This window comes from Stenella coeruleoalba (assembly GCF_951394435.1).
Source record: "Stenella coeruleoalba genome assembly, chromosome: 4".
In the NCBI taxonomy this organism is placed as follows: Eukaryota; Metazoa; Chordata; class Mammalia; order Artiodactyla; family Delphinidae; genus Stenella; species Stenella coeruleoalba.
This window is the reverse complement of record NC_137149.1, coordinates 106116028-106135673: the sequence shown is the minus strand read 5'-3', so window position 1 is coordinate 106135673 and position 19646 is coordinate 106116028. Positions and strand designations below refer to the sequence as shown.

General features: G+C 36.1%; 1 long non-coding RNA gene across 1 annotated transcript in view; it reads left to right on the top strand.

The window, feature by feature from the left end:
• LOC307185898 overlaps window positions 1-19646 on the top strand; it is a 73521-nt gene that overhangs the window by 3912 nt on the left and 49963 nt on the right. Inside the window, exon 2 of the long non-coding RNA XR_013828202.1 lies at window positions 14514-14613. This is a non-coding gene — a long non-coding RNA (uncharacterized lncRNA). The remainder of the gene's footprint in view (window positions 1-14513; window positions 14614-19646) is intronic.

Genomic DNA, 19646 nt, shown 5'->3' with positions numbered 1-19646 from the left:
CAGGGAGGGGGAAGGGTAAGCTGGGATGAAGTGAGAGAGTAGCATTGACACATATACACTACCAAATGTAGAATAGCTAGTGGGAAGCAGCTGCATAGCACAGGGAGATCAGCTGGGTGCTTTGTGACCACCTAGAGGGGTGGGATAGGGAGGGTGGGAGGGAGATGCAAGAGGGAGGGGATATGGGGATATATGTATATGTATAGCTTATTCACTTTGTTATGCAACAGAAACTAACACAACATTGTAAAGCAATCATGCTCCAATAAAGATGTTAAAAAAAAAAAGAAATAGAAGCATAGAGAAATTAAGGATCCTGCCCAAGATCAATCAGATAATAAAGGTCAAAACCATGATTAGATCTTTTTTTGCCTCCACATTCTTAACCCATGGTCTATATTGCTATATTATAATAAACAATGTTTAACTAGTAAACTACTTTTGATATAAAAAAAAAAAAAAGACTGCAAGAGGTAGGCAACTTCACCACCAAGAGACGTACTTTGATCCCTTACCCTGCTGAATTGGTGGTGGGGGGAGAGTCCACCAGGTATACAGCACCTTAGCCTCACACCTCATGACAGGAATATCTTCCTGCCTCAAGAAGCATGTTTCCTAGAAGGGGATTACCGTCACATCCCTGGATATGTTCCTGCCCTCCCTCTTCTTGTTAGCCTTTGCATCTCCCTGCTATGGCCGAGCTACTCCCTGCTCCCAGTTACATTCATATAAAACTTAGCAGAGCGTAAAATAAGAACTAATTCTTATTGGGCACTTGCAATGTACCAGTGCTCTTCAAAAATAGCAATGTACCAGTGCTATTAACTCAGTAAATCTTCGTGACCACAACTATGAAATAACATTTTAGACCATTACTCTCACTTTGCAGATGAGAATACTGATTCACAGAGAGATAGGTTACATACCCAAGGTCTGTCTTGTGACTTGTAGCAGGTTTCAAAACCAGGTAGTATAACTTTATAGCTCATGCTCTTACCCCACTACACCATGGAGACTTTCCTTGAAAACACACAATAAACAATATGATTGCTGCAGTTTAAGGTGAAAAGGTACCTTCCTATGCTCTCTGGTCACATCACTCACCAAATGTGAATGTGCTGCTAGGGTTCAGGGAACCCTACTGTGATAAGTGAGATTAATTTCTGATTAGCCAGGTATATTTAAAATTTAACAAATATTTGCTGAATGTCTGCAATGGGTAAATCACTGTGGATGGGGGCGGGTAACTAGGAGATGCAAAGTTGAATAAGACAAGATTTCAGAGTTTATACTCTTGTGGGGTGGGGGAGACATGTACACAACCATATAATAGAGGCAGGGAAGAAAGATTGAAAGTGGAGATAGAGTTGACTGTAAGCTCTGGCCAGAAATGATGAGCTCTAAGGTTATGCAATGATGATACGTTGCCTTCAAATCTCCTGACAGTGTGGTTGACGTTATGATCGTCACAACTTCTGGGAACAGAAAAGCAGCTCTTCTGGGTTTGGAAGCGGGTGAGCAGTTCCCATGGAAAGATATTGAATCCTGTTCCCATGTGTTGAACTGACGCTGAATCTCTCTACTTACACAATATTCACACATACTCAAGCAAAACTCTATTCAAGTTACTGTAGAGGGACAGAGAGAAAGAAAGTGTTGAAGCTAAAGTCAGCTTTTCCTTCAGTCCCTTATTAAAATTCACATCTTGTTTTATCCAGACTTCTGCCAACTGTGGTAGAGACTATTTATTGAAACTGTATGATGTGCTAAATAGTGTATGAACCAATATACAACAAGAACCCATACGGTGTGATAAAGTCATGGAATTTCAAGCTGGAAGGCAATATAATTACTGGGGAAACTGAAGGAGGAACAGGAACATTGTTTGAGCACCTAGTATGTCTCAGGCATTGTGCTTAACACTGTATATATTTAATCCTCTAACAAGGGAAGTAGGTATTACTACTTCTGACTTACAGCTCTCTCACTCCAGCCACCCTGAACCATTTTCATTCCTTACCAAGCTGTTTCAGGCCCCACTGCTCACGCAAGGTAGAATGTCTTGTTCTTTCCCACAGTCATCTGAATCAGTGGGTGCCTGTGTGGGACTCCAGGGCCACGTCCGCCAGGAAACCTTTCCTGTCCTCTCCCATCTGCCAATGCCAGGTAGAATGGACTCATTTGCCCCCCATGCCACTCTGTACAACTTCCAGAACTACACCTATCACTTAATTACAAGGGCTTCATTCCATGCCTGTCTCCCTCGACTGCAGTTTAAGAGGTTTAAGGAAAGGGACTGTGCCACATCGTTTTCTTAAAACCCAGTGCCAAGCAACATGCTTGACATATAGTGAATATTGAATAAATAAGTGAATAACTTTGCCAAAAATCTAGTAAGTGGTAGAGTTGGGGGTTGAGACCAGGCTCAAATCTCAGGTGTGTCTGAAATCCCAAGCTTCATAGCTTTTCTACACCGGACTTTCATTTATCTTAAAAATAGGAAGAATATGGGTTTGTTTTTTTTTTGTTGGGGAGGGCTTTGGCCATGCTGTGCAGCTTGGGGGAATCTTGGTTCCCAGATCAGGGATTGAACCCAGGCCACATCAGTGAAAGCGCTGAATCCTAACCAGTAGACCGCCGGGGAACTCCCAAGAATATGTTTTTTAAATTTTGTTTTTCTGTGGTGGTGTTGAATTTTTTTGCTGTTGTTTTTTGAAGTGGGAGCTGGAAGGTGATGTGATCTATGAGTATTAAATAATGAACAACCAATACCAATCACACTGCCAGCACACAGTAGGCAATGAAGAAATGTCCCCTTTCCTTTCTCTATATCATCTTGTTCAAAGTTGTACTAAATGTGACAGAGCTAGGACCCAAACTACTCTACTGTAGTTTCATCACAGGTGCTTTCATCACAGGTGCTTCACAGGTATAACCTATTGATTCTTCTTTGGAGTGAGTTTTAGGCTTCTTAGCATTTATCATTTATTTTATGTTTTTCTATTTTGGCAGACTTTAAACTGCAAATTGTAGTATAGGACAATATAGGCAGACTTGGGGCAAGAAACAGCCTTTACCTGGCTGAAAGTTTCAGGAGGGTAGGAACCATGGCTTCTTCATCTCCGTACATGCCTGGTCCCTAATAATTGCTTAATAAACATTTGTGGAACTCAGGTACATTGACCAACTTAAACTTAGGTGGCTTGCTGGATCTTTGCAGACAGTCTTAAAGAGAAGAAATGCCGGTAGTTGAAAACAAAACAAAAACAACAAGTGGGAAACTGCTCAGTTTATGGAACTATAAGAAAGGAAATTCTGCTTCTGGAATGGAAAACTTAAAAGGGTAAAATCAGGATAGCTTAAGCAAGAGAGTGCCATAAGTAATATCATCAGTAAGACAAACGCATATGAGAGGTAAAAACTCTGAAACCTTAAGTAAATCTGAAAGCAAAGCCTGAGGCTATAATGAAAGCCTGGTTCCTGCCACTTGAAACAAACAAATCTGCCCCAAGAGGCTGATTTCTTTTCCACTGGCTAAAATCTCACCTTTGTCTTTTTGCACTTGCTATTTCCCTGACTCTGAGCACTGTCTGTCCCTCCTTGTCATCCATTTTAGACATATACAGCTTTCCCAACTTACCTCCTCCAGAAAGTTTTTTCCCAAGTTCCCCACTTCATAGTAATCCATCATTTCTCTGAACCATTGTAGCACTTGTCTGCATGCAAAGCCTAGCATATTGTGTCCTTTAATTGCTGAGTGTATATAAGTCTTAACTGTGAAACAAAATACACAATGTATAGTTATCATTTTAAAGTAATTCCATTGCATACATAGCCCAATATTGGGCACATTATAGGTGTTAAATACTTATGGAATTAAACAAAGTACCTGGAAAATAAATGCTACTTTGAACTGATATTTTGAAATGTGCTTTTTAATGGCATTTTGGATTCACAGAAAGGAATAAAAGACAGATGCTATGAGGGGAGAGTTACAATTGATCAGAGTCTAGGTAAACAAAGATAAATTTGAATGTACTTTTGTTTAAAAGTAAAAGAGAGCTTCCTATTATAGATCTTTCCTCAGAAAAATCTTAATGAAATGTGACCAGATATTATATAATAGCGATTTTTATCATTTATTTTCATCATGGTGATGATCAAACACCACCTTAGTGCATATTTCAAGCTAACATGAAAATTATACTTATGTACCCACTTCTTAAATTATAATATTTGTAAGTTGCTGTTTGTTGACCTTATTCAATTACATAATTTACATGTTGCTCTAAATATAATATTCAAGGAAATGATTCTTAAACATAAGTATGCTTTTTTTAAACTTTTAATTTTTCATACTTCAACAGATACCTTGTTTCTGTTCTCTCTCTTATCTGCTGACAGCACTGCACCTACTTATGGGGACAGATTAAAAACATTTTTCCCATTTACCATGACAACACCCAGCTAATGCTTACTGATAAACTAGTAGCAAGTCAGAACATATACAAGATGCAAGAGGAATTAGCACTCCTGAGTAAGAACTTTAATTCAGGAGTGAAAAAAAAAAGGAAAGCTAAAAGAAATTTATACATTGTTAACATTTTATTAAAATTCTTGCCATTTTTATCTAAATGAAATACCGTTTGTTGAGTCCCCATGTTATATCCTTTTTATAAACAAGCACATTTTTATAAACTCTAAACTTATAAATTTGATGTGTGTGTGTGTGTTTAGGCAGCTTTGCACTAAAATGTTCATTCAGTATTGACAGATACGAAATTCAAATTTTGCACAAATACATAAATACACTTGGTCTTTGAAAATGTGTCTAACAATACATTTTAAGCAAAATAGTTTTTATAAGAGATAATAATGCTCATATTTTTACCAGAGAGGATTAACCAACTGTAGATTTGGCCCACTTAAACTTTGAGCTTTTTAGTATTGATATGACAACAAATAGATGATCAAAACCTTAAAAAATTAAACAATTAAAATTGTCTGAAATAATTTTACATAACAATTTTAATTTTGTTGAATTTATCACTTGTTCTGATAGCATTTACACACAGTCTCAAAGACAAAGAGTTACTTTAGCAACTTGGCTGTCCCTGTGTAAATAAACTAATTAAATAGGCACTTATTGCAGGCCTATATATACATACACATGCATGCAGCCTTTTACTACTCACATGGGAAAATAGAAATAAGACTTAAGATCCAAACTTTAAGCCAAACAAACATTGAATTTAGCAGGTATAGACATGGTTTCTTGTGTTCATGCTCATCCTGTACGTTTTTTACATTTCTTCTGCTTCTGGCCTGCACATTTTCTTGTCCACTCACCATTGTTACCTTTCTCACTTATGACCCATCAACTTTCCTATAATAATCATAATGTATAATCAATCCCTGTTTCTCTAATAATGAGAACTCTAATGATTATCCTTTATAGTAAATGCCCTGCACAACAGGGATAAAATTTAATTGAAATGTATACTGTATGTGCATCTTGGATAAAAATAAGTACCTTTAAGGGAAACATCAATGTTTCAGTTTAATAAAAATATCAAAAATACAAACACATTCCCTTATTTCAAAGAGAATTGTTTTAAGTTCTTCTTCAAAAGAAGAATCCATCATTAGCAATTCCAGTAGAACCTTCATTAATATTTCATGTCGTCACATCTCTATTCAAAAAAGCAACACTAATCACTAATTCAACCAGTTCAATATATCGGAATTACTAAGAATTTATAAATACTTTATAATTATGCACTAACTAAATCTTTAAATTCTAAAACTGATTTTTTTTAAAGAATTAAGATGCGAAAACTTTGTGTACTTTTAGTTATATGATTGCTTAGGGGAAGTCTTTTATTCATATCTACCAATTAGAATACCTACAGAATGTATAACCAAAATCAGTTTCATAGCTATGCTTTATTCAGTACCTGTGAATGTAGTAAATATTGTTTATAACAGCACTTTCAAGATAATATGCTACTATGCTGTAAGAAATACATTTCTTGACCAACAAGTCCTACTGGTTCTTGAGCATGTAAAGCAGTACATTTCATGAAAGAAATAGAGAAGAATATAGCTTGATGATTTCTGTGTTTTTTATTCACTGGCAAAAGAGAAATTAAGATTGACAATTTCACATAAATCTTACTTTCTCAGGTAAAAGTGTGATATTATATAAGGGTCATAGTGTTGGTTAAGTTGCCTAAATTCTGGTGTGTAACAGTTAATTTAATAGGCTGTGTGGATAATGCATGACAGCTCTGAAGACAAATTTAAGTTCCTCATGATGCCACTATTTTGCTTGATTTGTTAAGTGAATCAAATGGTATTTGTGAATATGTGGTATTTTTTACTAGAAATCAGCAAGAGCAGAAAATAAAGACTGTCTCCAACAAAACTAAATACTATCTCTCTAGCCACATAGGTATGGGCAGAACAGAACAAGATTAGAATGGATAGAGAACTGGCCCTAAAATCTGCATGCTGAATTTATATTCCTGAATTCTAATATCAGGATTACCTTTTATAAACATTCCAGGTCTTTGTCAGTTCATTCAATTTAGACTTCATTATTCAACAAATGCTTATTAAGCCAACCATCATGTGTGACTCTTTAAGGGATAATATGATTAATAAGGCACATTCTCTTTATTCAGGAATTACAGTCTAATGAAAAGACAGATACATTCATATCTTACGCAAGGCAGAATGCTAAGTGCTGGAATAGAGATAGGAAGTGCTAAAGGAACAGAGCGGAAAGATAAATTTTAAGTAAGGTATTAAGGAGGGCCTCATAGAGGAGGTGGCACTTGAGATGAATATTGGAGAAGAGCTGAGATCCATCAGATGGTTATAATAGATCCTGCAAGAGTGACTTAATCTGCCTCATACCTCCCGTCTCACCCCGCTTTAACCTGTAGTACTTTTTCTTTTTTTTCATAATATTCATCTTCTAATTTATTATTTATTTACCTCCACTAGAATGTAAGTGTTCAAACACAGATCTTTGTTTGGTTCACTGATGAACTTTGGTGCCTAGAATTTCCTGGCTCATTGTAGGCACTTGGTAAATATATGCGGAATGAATTAATGAGGGAAAATTATAAGTTAATCATGGAGGCAGAAAGTACAAGATATTTTTTTCAAAACTCTCCAGTGTGGCTGGTATGACTATGAAAGACATTTGATGGCCATATGATATAAATAGGAAAGAAACTAGATGTAGTATGAAATGGCCTAGGTTTCTTTTCCTTACTTTCCCATTAAGTAATGAAGCCAACTTCTCTGTAGCTCAGTTTCTCAGCTGAGAAACTGATGCTTGAACTGTAATAACATACATTTTATAAATAGTTGTTGAATAAATTAAATAACAAGAAGCTCTAGTTCTGAAATCTTTATGATTTTTAGCCATTTTACATTTATTTGTATATATTTTATCTTTATTTGGGCTTTGCTGCCCTGAAATTGTACTCTCTTGCCAAAGTCATCTCTATATCATTTCATTTATTGTTTAAAAAAACTGAATTCTATAATGTAGCTGTATCTCCTCTATCAAATAAAATGATGTTGAATGAATATGTCCAACATTTGCTAAAGTCAGATATATCTCAATGTAACATAACATGCAATGTCAGGGTAAATACACACTAATCTCAGCTGTCACGTCAATTAGCTTTTATTGTTCCAAATTACATCAACTCATAGAAAAAGGGAATTCCTTTTTTTTTTTTTAGGAACAGACCCCTGCAGCTAGAATCACTAAAAATTCAGTCCATGGTATGGTAGTAGGTTGGTGTCCATTTTGCAGATTTGCCTTGTGAATAAATCCACATCTTTTCTATCCCTGTAATTCATAGGGTCATTTATTCACCCATCTTCCTCATATTTTTCTTCCTTCCCCTGTATTTTACATCAACATTTAGTAGTATCATGAGCCATTTTGTTCAGTGTCTAGTTCACCCTTGTCCAGTAGACGTTCTGAGATGTTCAAGATGTTCTGTATCCAATATAATAGCCACTATGACACATGTGGCTATTATTGAGCACAGAAGATTTAAATAAGCTCCAGAATACAAAAATATTCAGGTTTCATTTTTAAAAATTATTTGTCACACCAAGAAGTGGGAAGCACTGAAACTGATATTGTTCTTTCAGAGGTTCCACAATGAATGAACCTCAGTTGAATAAGTGCATCTCAAACTCATATGAAAAAAAAAGACAAAAGATGCCAACACTAAGATGACACAGATGTTAAAATTATCTGTCAGAGATTTTGAAGCAACCATGATAAAAAGCAATCAATGAGCAATTTAAAGAAACACACTTGAAACAAACAAAAAAATGTACAAAGCCTCAGAAATTATATAGAAGATATAAAGAAGAACCAATTGGTAATTTTAGAAAATTGTGGGAAAATACGATAACCAAAATAAAAAGCTCAGTAGGTGGGCTCAACAGGAGAATGTAAGGTACAGAGGAGAGAATTAGTGATCTGGAAGATAGAACAGTGAAATTACTAATCTGAACAGCACAGGAAAATTAAATTAAAAAAAAAAAGATCAGAGTCTCAGGGACTGGTGGGACCAAAACAAAAGATAACATTTGTGTCGTTAGGAGAGGAGAAAGTGAGACTGAAAAAGGACTTGAAGAAATAATTAATGAAAACTTCCCAAATTTGGAAATCTATAGATTCCGGAAGCTTGGCAAACCCCAAACTAAATAAACCCAAAGAAACCCACACCACAGCACAGTAAAATTAAACTTCTAATAACAAAAAAATTTTGAAGGCAGCCAGAGAAAATGACATTTTACCTACAGGGAAAAATAATTCAAATGACAGCAAATTTCTCATCAGAAACAATAAGAGCCCAGAAGAAAGTAGCATAAGACCTTTCAAGTGCTGAAAGAAAAGAACTGTCAGTCCAGAATCCTATATCCAGCAAAAAATTGCCCTTCAGGAGTTAAGGAGAAATCAAGAAATTCTCAGATGAAGGAAAACTAAGAGAATTTGTCATCAACAAACGAACTCTATCAGAATAATTAAAGGAAGTTCTCTAAACAGAAAGGGAATGATAAAAAAGAAAACTTAGAACATCAGAAGAACATGATAAACAAAAATATAGGTAAATACAATAGGCTTTTTTTCCTCCTCTTGGTTCTAAATTAAGATTGTTGGTGGAAGCCAAAAGTTATAACACTGTCTGTTGTGGTTTTACATAGGAAATATTGAAGACATTTATATTGTAAACAAGGGATAGTAAAGGAACATACAGGGAGGTAAATCTCACATAATATACAACAATTAACTCAAAATGGTCTTGTAGTCAAATGTAAAACTTAAAACTCTAAAACTTTTAGAAAAAAAGTAGGAGAAAATAATTGGAATGTAGGGCTACACAGAGATCTTAGATTTGACACCAAAAGCGTGATCAAGCAAAGAAAAATTGATGAGTCAGATTTTGTCAAAATTAAAAACTTTTGCTTGTGGAAAGCCCTGTTAAGAGTATGAAAATATAAGCTCCAGACTGGAAGAAAATATTTGTAAACCACATATGTGATAAAGAACTAGTATCTAGAATACATAAAGAACTTTACAAATTCAATAGTGAAAAACAAAACAGTCTAATTGGAAAATGGGCAAAAGATAGAAACAGACATTTCATGGTAAAAATGCATACACATGAAAAGATATACAATTTTATGAGCCATCAGGGAAGTGCACATTTTAAACCACAATGAGATATCAATACATACCTATCAGAATGACTACAATTAAAAAATAGTGACAACACCAAATGGTGGCAAGAATGCATGGAAAGTAAATTACTCATACATTACTGGTGGGAATGTGAAATGGTATAGCCACTCTGAAAAACAGTGTGGCAATTTCTTTAAAAACTAAACATGCAGCTACTATACAACCCAGCATTTGCACTCCTGAGCAATTATCCCAGAGAATTGAAGACTTAAGTTCATATGAAAACCTGTACATGAATATCTGTAGCAGCTTTATACATAATATCCAAAACTGGAAACAACTAGATGTTAAAGATGTCCTTTAACATGTGAAAGGTTAAACAAATTATGGTACATCCATGGCATGGAATATTATTTAATAAAAAGGAAGACCATTGTGAAGCAATTATACTCCAATAAAGATGTTAAAAAAAATAAATAAAAAGGAAGGTACTACTGATACACTCAACAACCTATATGAACCTTCAGAGAATTATGCTGAGTGAAAATAAAAGCCGATACCCAAAATTACATACTGTGAACTTAGAACAAATTATTCCATTTATGTAACATTATTGGGAGTTACTTGGTAACCTAGTGGTTAGGATTCCGGGCTTTCACTGCCGCGGTCTGGGTTCAAGCCCTGGTTGGGGAACTGAGATCCCACAAGCCACACAGCATGGCCGGAAAAAGAAATGTGTGTGTGTGTGTGTGTAACAGTATTGAAATGACAAAATTATAGAAATGTAGAATGTACTAGTGATTCCCAGGAGTTGGGGAGGGTTGGGGGCAGAATGGAAGTAGATACGGCTACTGAGGATTCCTTGTGGTGATGAAAATGTTTTATGTATTGACTGTATCAATGTCAGTAAGTGATATTGTACTATAGTTTTGTAAGATGTTACCATATGGGATCTCTCAGTATTATTTCTTACCATTGCATGTGAATTCACACTTACACAAAATAGTTTAATTAAAAATAAACAAATATATCATATTAGCCAATTCATGTTTAGCATTAGAATTATTCAAGTTTACGGTTTTCTTTAGTGAAATAAAATGAGACTTTATAATCCTTTACCTTCTAGCTGATAAATAAAAATGAATTCATCTTAGTTTCATCCTTCTTAGCACTATAGTTCAGATGAATGTTTTATTACTTTCATTTAGTAGAATTACTATTCTATTGTTTACTAATATTACTGTCTAATCTGACAATTAATGTTAGTTTTCCTTTAAAAGATGTTGATTTGAGAAGTATTCCTTTCTTCACAAGCTCTTGGAATTTATATATTATTCAAGCCTTTGAAAAATGTTGTATCTTTCTCTAATTTGTCAGGCAGAGAAAAGAACCGCTATATTCGATGGTTTCTCTTCCATCACTGCTCTACTTTTACTTTTGGACTAACTATTGTGTTTTAGACTGTTAGGGCTGTTTTTACTTTATTCATCATCTGAATTTCCTTTTTTGTTTTTTTTTAAAAAAACATTTAAATTTATTTATTTATTTTTGGCTGCGTTGGGTCTTCGTTGCGGTGCACGGACTTCTCATTGCAGTGGCTTCTCTTGTTGTGGAGCACAGGCTCTAGGTGCACGGGCTTCAGTAATTGTGGCTCAGGGGCTTAATTGCTCCGTGGCATGTGGGATCTTCCAGGACCAGGGATTGAACCCGTGTCCCCTGTTTTGGCAGGTGGATTCTTAACCACTGTGCCACCAGGGAAACTCCCAAATTTTCTTTTAATGAAAGCAACAAATATTTACTGAGTGTCAATTATATTTCATGGACTATTCTAGAGGTGGAAGAAGCAGTAGAAAACAAGACAAAACTCCCTGTCCTCAAGGAGTGTTTATATTCTAGAAAGAAGGTAATTAACAGATAATTGAAATATATAGTATATCAGATGGAGATAAATCCTATGGAGGAAAATAAAGGCAGAAAAGGAGACTAAGGAATGTAGGTAGTTAGGTGCATTATTAAATAGTTTCATCAGGGAAGCTCTTGTCTTATTTATAACGGTGAACAATCACACTGTAACATGTGTAAATGTAAATTTTCCAAAGGTAATTTTAATTCTCAGTAAAAGACTATGGCTATAGCAGGCTCCCCTGGTGGTGCAGTGGTTGAGAGTCCACCTGCCAATGCAGGGGACACGGGTTCGTAAAAAGACTATGGCTATAGAACAAGAATTTGCAAATTTTTTCTCCACTGTGATGCATGTGGCTGATGGCATTCACGTGTGTCACACACTCCCATAAGTGAACCAGTGACCAGTGAGACCTTGTGTGCTATGTGTAGTTCCTGGTACCTGGCTATAATTCCACCTTGTTCTCTCTCACTAACGAAAAGCAACTCAAATGGCAGTGAGAATGAGTGAGAATATATGTTATTGGGATAGTCTTAGATTTGAATATGTTTAAAGTATATCACTTTTAAAAGTTAGTCATTTATTGCTTGCAATATACAACTTATTTCAACACTTTTGCATGTTGAATCATTGCCATTGAGAGTAATAGTAATTGCATGTATATAGTAATATCTAACTGGTAGCTCACAAACCTTCTACCTATTTCTAGGGAATAGGCATTGATAACAGGGAAGTTGAGTTATCAAGGTTATCAATTGGTATCAAATTGTTATTAAATTGACAAATTTAATTGACAAATTGTCAATTGTTATCAAAGGGCAAAAGTTATAGAATCGATAGTTTCAGAATAGTTTCAGATGATCACCCTTGATGAATACTTCAAGAGAAGCTGAAATTCGACATTAAAGTAAGCAAATACTCGGTAGATTGTATGACTGAATTTTGCTCCCTGAGTGGGCAAATTTTCCTGGCTTAAAAGTTAAATAAATCAGTTGTTATTATGTTGCTACTCAGTATTACTACTCACTGGTTCAAAACATTTCAAATGACAAAATACCAAGAAATGATTACATCCAGCCAAACAAAGACCAAGGTAAAAATTCCTCACCATAGGAATTCTTTTCAATGCAGTAAACGTTTATGAAATGTCCACTATGGAATAAGCATGTACTGTGCACTGGAGGCCAAAGAGAGAATTAAGACAAGGTCTTTATTTTTTTATTTATTTAAAATAGATCTAGTTTTTATTGATTAGCATACAGTCCAACAGTGTTAGCCTTGATATCCCTATATGATAGACGTATCATGAGATTATGTAATTAGATCTTGGCTTAGAAGTTTTCAAGAGGAAAAAAAATCCAATAAAAATGAATATGATGCCAAATGCCTCAACCATTTGAGGGGATGAGTGAAATGTGGGACAGGGGTTTAAGTGAGGAATCCCTTGGCCCCATATTCAGAGGAGCCTGTGAACTATGCTGGTCATCACCCACAATTCCAAGTCCTAGTTTCATCCCTAGTGAAGAGGCATCTTGAAAATTACCTGTCTCTATACATTTTCAGGAATCAAATTCCATTTGATCATGTTTCTCATACAAACCCAAGCCATGGTGGGAAGTGCCTCAGTGTGGTACCTGAGTTCCCACTGTAATAGGTTGTATCTTGATCTACAGGGTAGACGAGGGGTCCCCACCTCAATGCCTGCCTTTCAAAAGCATTACATGGACTTCTTTAGCAATTTGGCTTAGAGATATGAGTTATAATGGGATTCCTGAAGCTTAGGGCTGAGTCCACAAAACACTTCTGTTTCAGTTACCCTCACGCTCCAAAAAAGTAATTTAAATGACTCCTCACTCATTTGTCCCATAGTCAACAGGAGATGCCAATTAGGGGTACATAAGTACTTGGAAATGCTGAGCATATCCTTTATTCTTTATTCTAATTCTTGGTAGTGTGCTCCAGAGCATGCATAAGAGAGCTGCCTGCCAAGGTTATTGTGGTTGTTAAGAATTCCACCTCCCTCCCTGAAGTTAGCACGATTCTGGACTTAGCTGGGCTCCCTGGTGGCAAAAAGGCACAGTAATGTAAAATGTTTTCAAATGTTGAGAGTTTGGAAAAATGCCAAATGAATGATACTCATTCTTAAGAGTTAATCACTGCATGCATTATGTATGTCTATATTAACATATTTGCACATTTTCATTTCACATCTAGTCAGTGGCAAGACTTAGTTGATTAAAACGTAGCCTTGTAAGAGTTATTTCATGGTTAAGCGTCTTCACAGGTCTTCAATGTTCATTTCTAGAACAAGAAAAGATGCATGTTGCCCATGTTATGAAGAGTAATATAAAATCAGGGACTCATTCAGTCTTTTTAGTACTTGACTGTTTGCTGAGTGCTTACTATGTACAAAGCACTGAGTTGAAATTAGCTGTATTTTGGAGTCTTTTTTTCCTATTTACTGCGCTTCATTTGGGATGGATGATTGAGTTGGCTGAGCTAGAGTTTATCACATTCAGATACCTTGCTGATTTGATCAGGCTGCATTTTCTTTTGTTATTTTCTTTTTCTACATGTAGCAATAACAGCTATGTTATATCTTTTGCTTTAAATAAACACTTCTGAGTGCTAGTGCAATGCAAGTATTTAGAATTTTAAGTCAGACACTACCTCTAAGTTTCCTCATTTATTAAAAATAAGAAGTTAAACCTTAAGGCTCTTTTTGCTTAGCCCTGTAGGATTTTATGATGTTAGTTTATAAATGTTGACTATAAGGGGAAATATTTTTGGAAGCAAAGTTCTAGGGAGCCTATGGTAAAATTAAGTAGGTGAAATTTATCTTCTGTACTTCAGTTCCTCTAACATTTCTCTCTCTGTTTTTAGCACCCATACCTCCCATAAAGGCCTCAATATCCCTACCCTAAATTGGAAGAGTAAGGAGGATACATCACAGTTCTGCCACTCAGTAGCTATATTACATTGGGTAAGTTATTTATCCTCCAGGCCTGAGATTCCTCATCCATAAAATAGGGATTATCACAGGATATTCTTCATATGGTCATTGTGAAGATAAATAAAATATCGAATGTGAAGTACTTAGCACATGTGCATGTACACATTAAAGATGAACGAAAAGTTGCTAGCTTTTTATTTTGCTAAGTAAAGACATTAAGGAAAAAAACACAACCTTCGTCTACTATCACTATCACTTTATAAAAGAAACGACATAGTACCATCCAAAAAGAACATCATCTCAGAATTTACAATTTTAATTTAAAAAGTTACTACATTGTCCTTGTTGCTCATGTTTCACCATAAATTAATGAAAACTTCACCGTGGACCAACTTCTATCTGCAGACCTGTGTTTGGAAACCACCGTGGTGACTTTCCAATTGTCTTATTCATCAAAATTTACCTACCGTGGTCTCATTCCCTTGAAGCCCAGTTCTCTTTCCTATCACTACAGCTCACTGGTTGGTCTATAGTGAATGCTGATGTATAAATGTATTCACCTTTTCAAGAACATATTTATGTTCTAAGACAGGGGGCTTGATCCAAATCAGTGATAGTAGTGGTGAGAATTTCAGACCAGTTGGCAATTCTGGAGGAAAACAATGTAGGTGCAGGCGCCCTTTTCAGCATCCTGAAAGTTCACCTGCTTTATACATGTATATGGCTGGTCTTGTACCCAACCTTCTTTATGTTGAGGAAAGTTAGAGCTGCCACAGATAGGCTGGGCCTTTGAGTGGATTCCTCAGCAACACCTGTGGGCCACTCCTTAACTATCAATGTAAGTGAAATAATGGTCAGAAAGTTTTCCTGATTATATTTCAATTTATGCCACTTCTCCTGATCAAGCTTATCATCCTTAGTAGATCTTTGATCTCTGATGACCTTGATGCGAAAAGAACTTATTTGGGGTAGGTTTTTTCCAAGGATTGACATGAATGAGGCACATCATTCCCCAAAGGCTGGCCACTCGAGGTGGTAAATGATGGGCTTCTTCAGGAACAAAAGCAGCAGCTCTAATGCAACAAGACTGGATTTCATTTCAGATGTCATAGGGGTAAATGACAGTATAGCCTACAGTGCACTATAGTACAATAGTGAAGAGTATGGGTCTGGGGTCAGAAGACATTGATTCAAACCTGAGGTTAGACACTTGTCAGCTGTGGAAAGTAGTTAATCTCTCTAAATTTCAGTTTCCTGAAAATGGGTTAAGAATAGTACTGACATCACAAGACTGTTAGGAGGACTGAACAAGTTAACTCATGTGAAACGTTTTAGCACAGTGCCTGCCCACGGTAAGCGCTTGGTTAATGTTAGCTTTGTATTATTATGTGCACTGTAACAGGATGTGCCCACTTTACTGCTGGCCTCATTAACCACTCATACTAAGTATATTTGCTGTTTTATTCAGAACACACTCTGAAATCATAAAATATGCAAACTCAGGTCCAGATCTGAGCAAATGCAAGGCATATCTTGGAGTTCCCCTTTTAATAGGTTCCACTGAAATATCCCAGCCTTTACTTGAACTTTATCTTACTTCCTCAAATCACCTCTCACTTCTCCTTTGTTGCTGCTATCAGTCCTGTTTCACTCAGATTGCTTCTAAGAGAGGACTTTCTTTGTTGTTGTTTTTGGTTTGGGGTACTGTGATTGACAGCACATTCTTTCATCATGAGCAAACATTACTTGGGTTGTCTAGTGGGTGGAATATCTCAATCCACATTATTTCTCAAGAGTGATGCTCAACGAGTTTGTCTTGAGTGGTCAGATTTCATAATTGCAGCCAATTTTCAATTATCCACATAAAAAGGCTGTTGGTACAGATAACAGAAAATTACAGATTCTAAAATTGTGGTTAATCATCCAGCAGAGTCGAACCAGACTTCTATATATACCCAGTGGCAATGCCAACTGGGTTAAAGGAATTTAGTCTCCCTCTAATCTCCTTGAAACCCTACTCTTTGATATGGATACTTGGTATAGTCTCAGTCTTATGCAAAGTGCTGAGAAATTACAGCTTTGAGTCCTTTCTTCCAATGAGATTGTGGCTCCTATATTCTTGTAAAGTAGAAGTTCCAGAGCTGGCTCTGTCATAGGACTGGGCCCATCTTAGGTAATGTGTCAACCATGTGCCAAGTCACGATTGTGGCCAAGCCACAATGCATATGATTAATCTCCAATGCATACACCCCAGAGAGTGATCACTGTACATCTGGCCTGATTCATCTTCCTAGAGCTAGCTTCAGTACATAATAGGGGGGAAGCACAGCCCGAGGCAACCCATTTCAACAGGGGAACAGAGATTTTTAGACATGTCTTCTTCATGTTGCACTGGCTTTCACACGATTTTATCCCCTGGGGTCATACAGGACCAATCTATTCTCCTTCTTTGAATATTTGGAGAAAGCTATTACTTCCTGCCTGGCATTGCCATTAAGAACAGTATGACTTTGGCTAAATTCCTTCATCCCTCTGAGCTTTTTTTTTTTTTAAATTCTAGAAAGGAAGGAATTGGATTAGGTGGTCTATAAGCGATCTTTTAATTTCAATATTATATAATTCTATGAAAAATCTTTTTGATGCCAGTTTATTAACTGTATATTATATCCTATACCACACAATGTACTTACCATACATAATATCAAATTTCTCAAAATAATCCTATGGGGCAATTATTGTTTTTATTTATAAGTGAGGAAACAAAGGGTCAAAGAGATGGACCATGTTCTGAATTTCTGATACTAGCCCTCTGCTGTAAGATAGGTTTCATCTCCATTTTATATTTTCTTGAGAAATTAACTTAGAATCTCTGAGTTTAGTTGTCTATCTGTCAGATGGGTTTGACAACAAAACCAAGTTGACCTTCAGTTCAGCAGACAATATATCATGTTCTGTGGTCATTGCCATGAGATGTTGTGAGGCTGCAGGGGTTCATTTTTGGAGAACTGGATCTAGGCTCATCCAAGTAGGGTAAATGTTTGAACTTGATAAGAAATCAGCACCAGAATTCTCACCAGTACCTTAAAAAACCTAAAGATGTTGTCATACAAAGACAATCATCCTCCAGCATTTGATCAGGAGGGCCTGCTCTTTGGCAGGCATTGAATTAGTAAGTTTTACTTAAAATTTCTCATTTATTTCCCATAAGAACTCTGTGGAGTACCAGTAAGTGCATGCATAATGATCCTTTTACATAAGATGAGATTGACACTAATAGTGGGTAAATGACTTGCTCAGCCAGTAAATAGAAGATCAAGATTATAACCGAGGCCTTTGGGCTCCAAGTTCCAGATCTTTCCACTCTGCCAGTATTTCCCAAAGTGTGTTTCAGTCCACACTCATTCCCCAAAATGCTTTTCCAAAAAAGGATGCCACAGTCATCTATGTTTGATTCAGCACACCATGGGATCCCTTAGAGGTTCATAGAGCTTAGTACATTAAAGTTTCCCAGAAAATTCTGAAAAGGAAACGTGTTTAACAATTTCCTTCCTAAATTTTCCTGACCTTATTTGCAAAGGCACTTTTTAATTCAATTAATACATGTTAATATCATGAGGTGTTCAAATCCTATATACCTCTTTGAGAAATACCGTACCACATCAGCCTATGTTAGAAAGTAATTTCTATAGAAAAGAATTCTCATTCATAAACTATCCTTTCTCTTCATGATAAAAAAATTTTTTTTTTTCCCATGAGTTAACTGGTACATCTTGTGAGACCATAAGAGAGGTGGTTACAGAGATGCAACAAACTTCCTGGCTCTTTACCTAAGAGAATAGAATGTTGCTGTAGAATTATATAGATGGCAATACCAAATGGGGATACAAAAATCTTATATAAACAAGTATTTACATATTCTTATGGCACATATTCTACATTCTGAAGAAGTTTATTTATGCATGAATCATACCATTTACCCTTTACCCAGATTCCTGCTGTTTGACATGTTTTATATTTTTATTCTAAAGGGAATGAAAGAAAATGATTTTTTTTGAGATATTAAAGAGAATTGTGTGATTGTTTGAATCTATTAATGATGCTGGCATGCTTTAAAACTAGGATTGGAAATCATTGGCTATGGTGATTAAGTTGGGTTTGGCTATGAAATTAATTACTATATTAAACTGTTTGCTCCATTGCTTATTTTTAAGATCTGTCTGCCAAATCACACTGGTTCTGTGGCAGATTTAAATTTTTTTTAATTTAATTTTATTTATTTTTTTAATACAGCAGGTTCTTATTAGTCATCCATTTTATACACATCAGTGTGTACATGTCAATCCCAATCTCCCAATTCATCCCACTACCACACCCATCCCCCCGCCACTTTCCACCCTTGGTGTCCATACATCTGTGGACACCAAGGGGGGAAAGACACTACATCTACGTCTCAATTTCTACCCTGCAAACCAGTTCATCTGTACCATTTTTCTAGGTTCCACATATATGCATTAATATACAATATTTGTTTTTCTCTTTCTAACTTACTTCACTCTGTATGACAGTCTCTGGATCCATCCACGTCTCTACAAATGACCAATTTCATTCCTTTTTATGGCTGAGTAATATTTCATTGTGTATATGTACCACATCTTCTTTACCCATTCATCAGTCAGGCATTTAGGTTGCTTCCATGACCTGGCTATTGTAAATAGTGCTGCAATGAACACTGAGGTGCATGTGTCTTTTTGAATTATGGTCCTCTCTGGGTATATGCCCAGTAGTGGGATTGCTGGGTCATATGGTAGTTCTATTTTTAGTTTTTTAAGGAACCTCCATTCTGTTCTCCACAGTGGATGTATCAATTTATATTCCCACCAACAGTGCAAGAGGGTTCCCTTTTCTCCACACCCTCTCCAGCATTCGTTGCTTGTAGATTTTCTGAGGATGCCCATTCTGACTGGTGTGAGGTGATACCTCATTGTAGTTTTGATTTGCATTTCTCTAATAATTAGTGATGTTGAGCAGCTTTTCATGTGCTTCTTGGCCTTCTGTATGTCTTC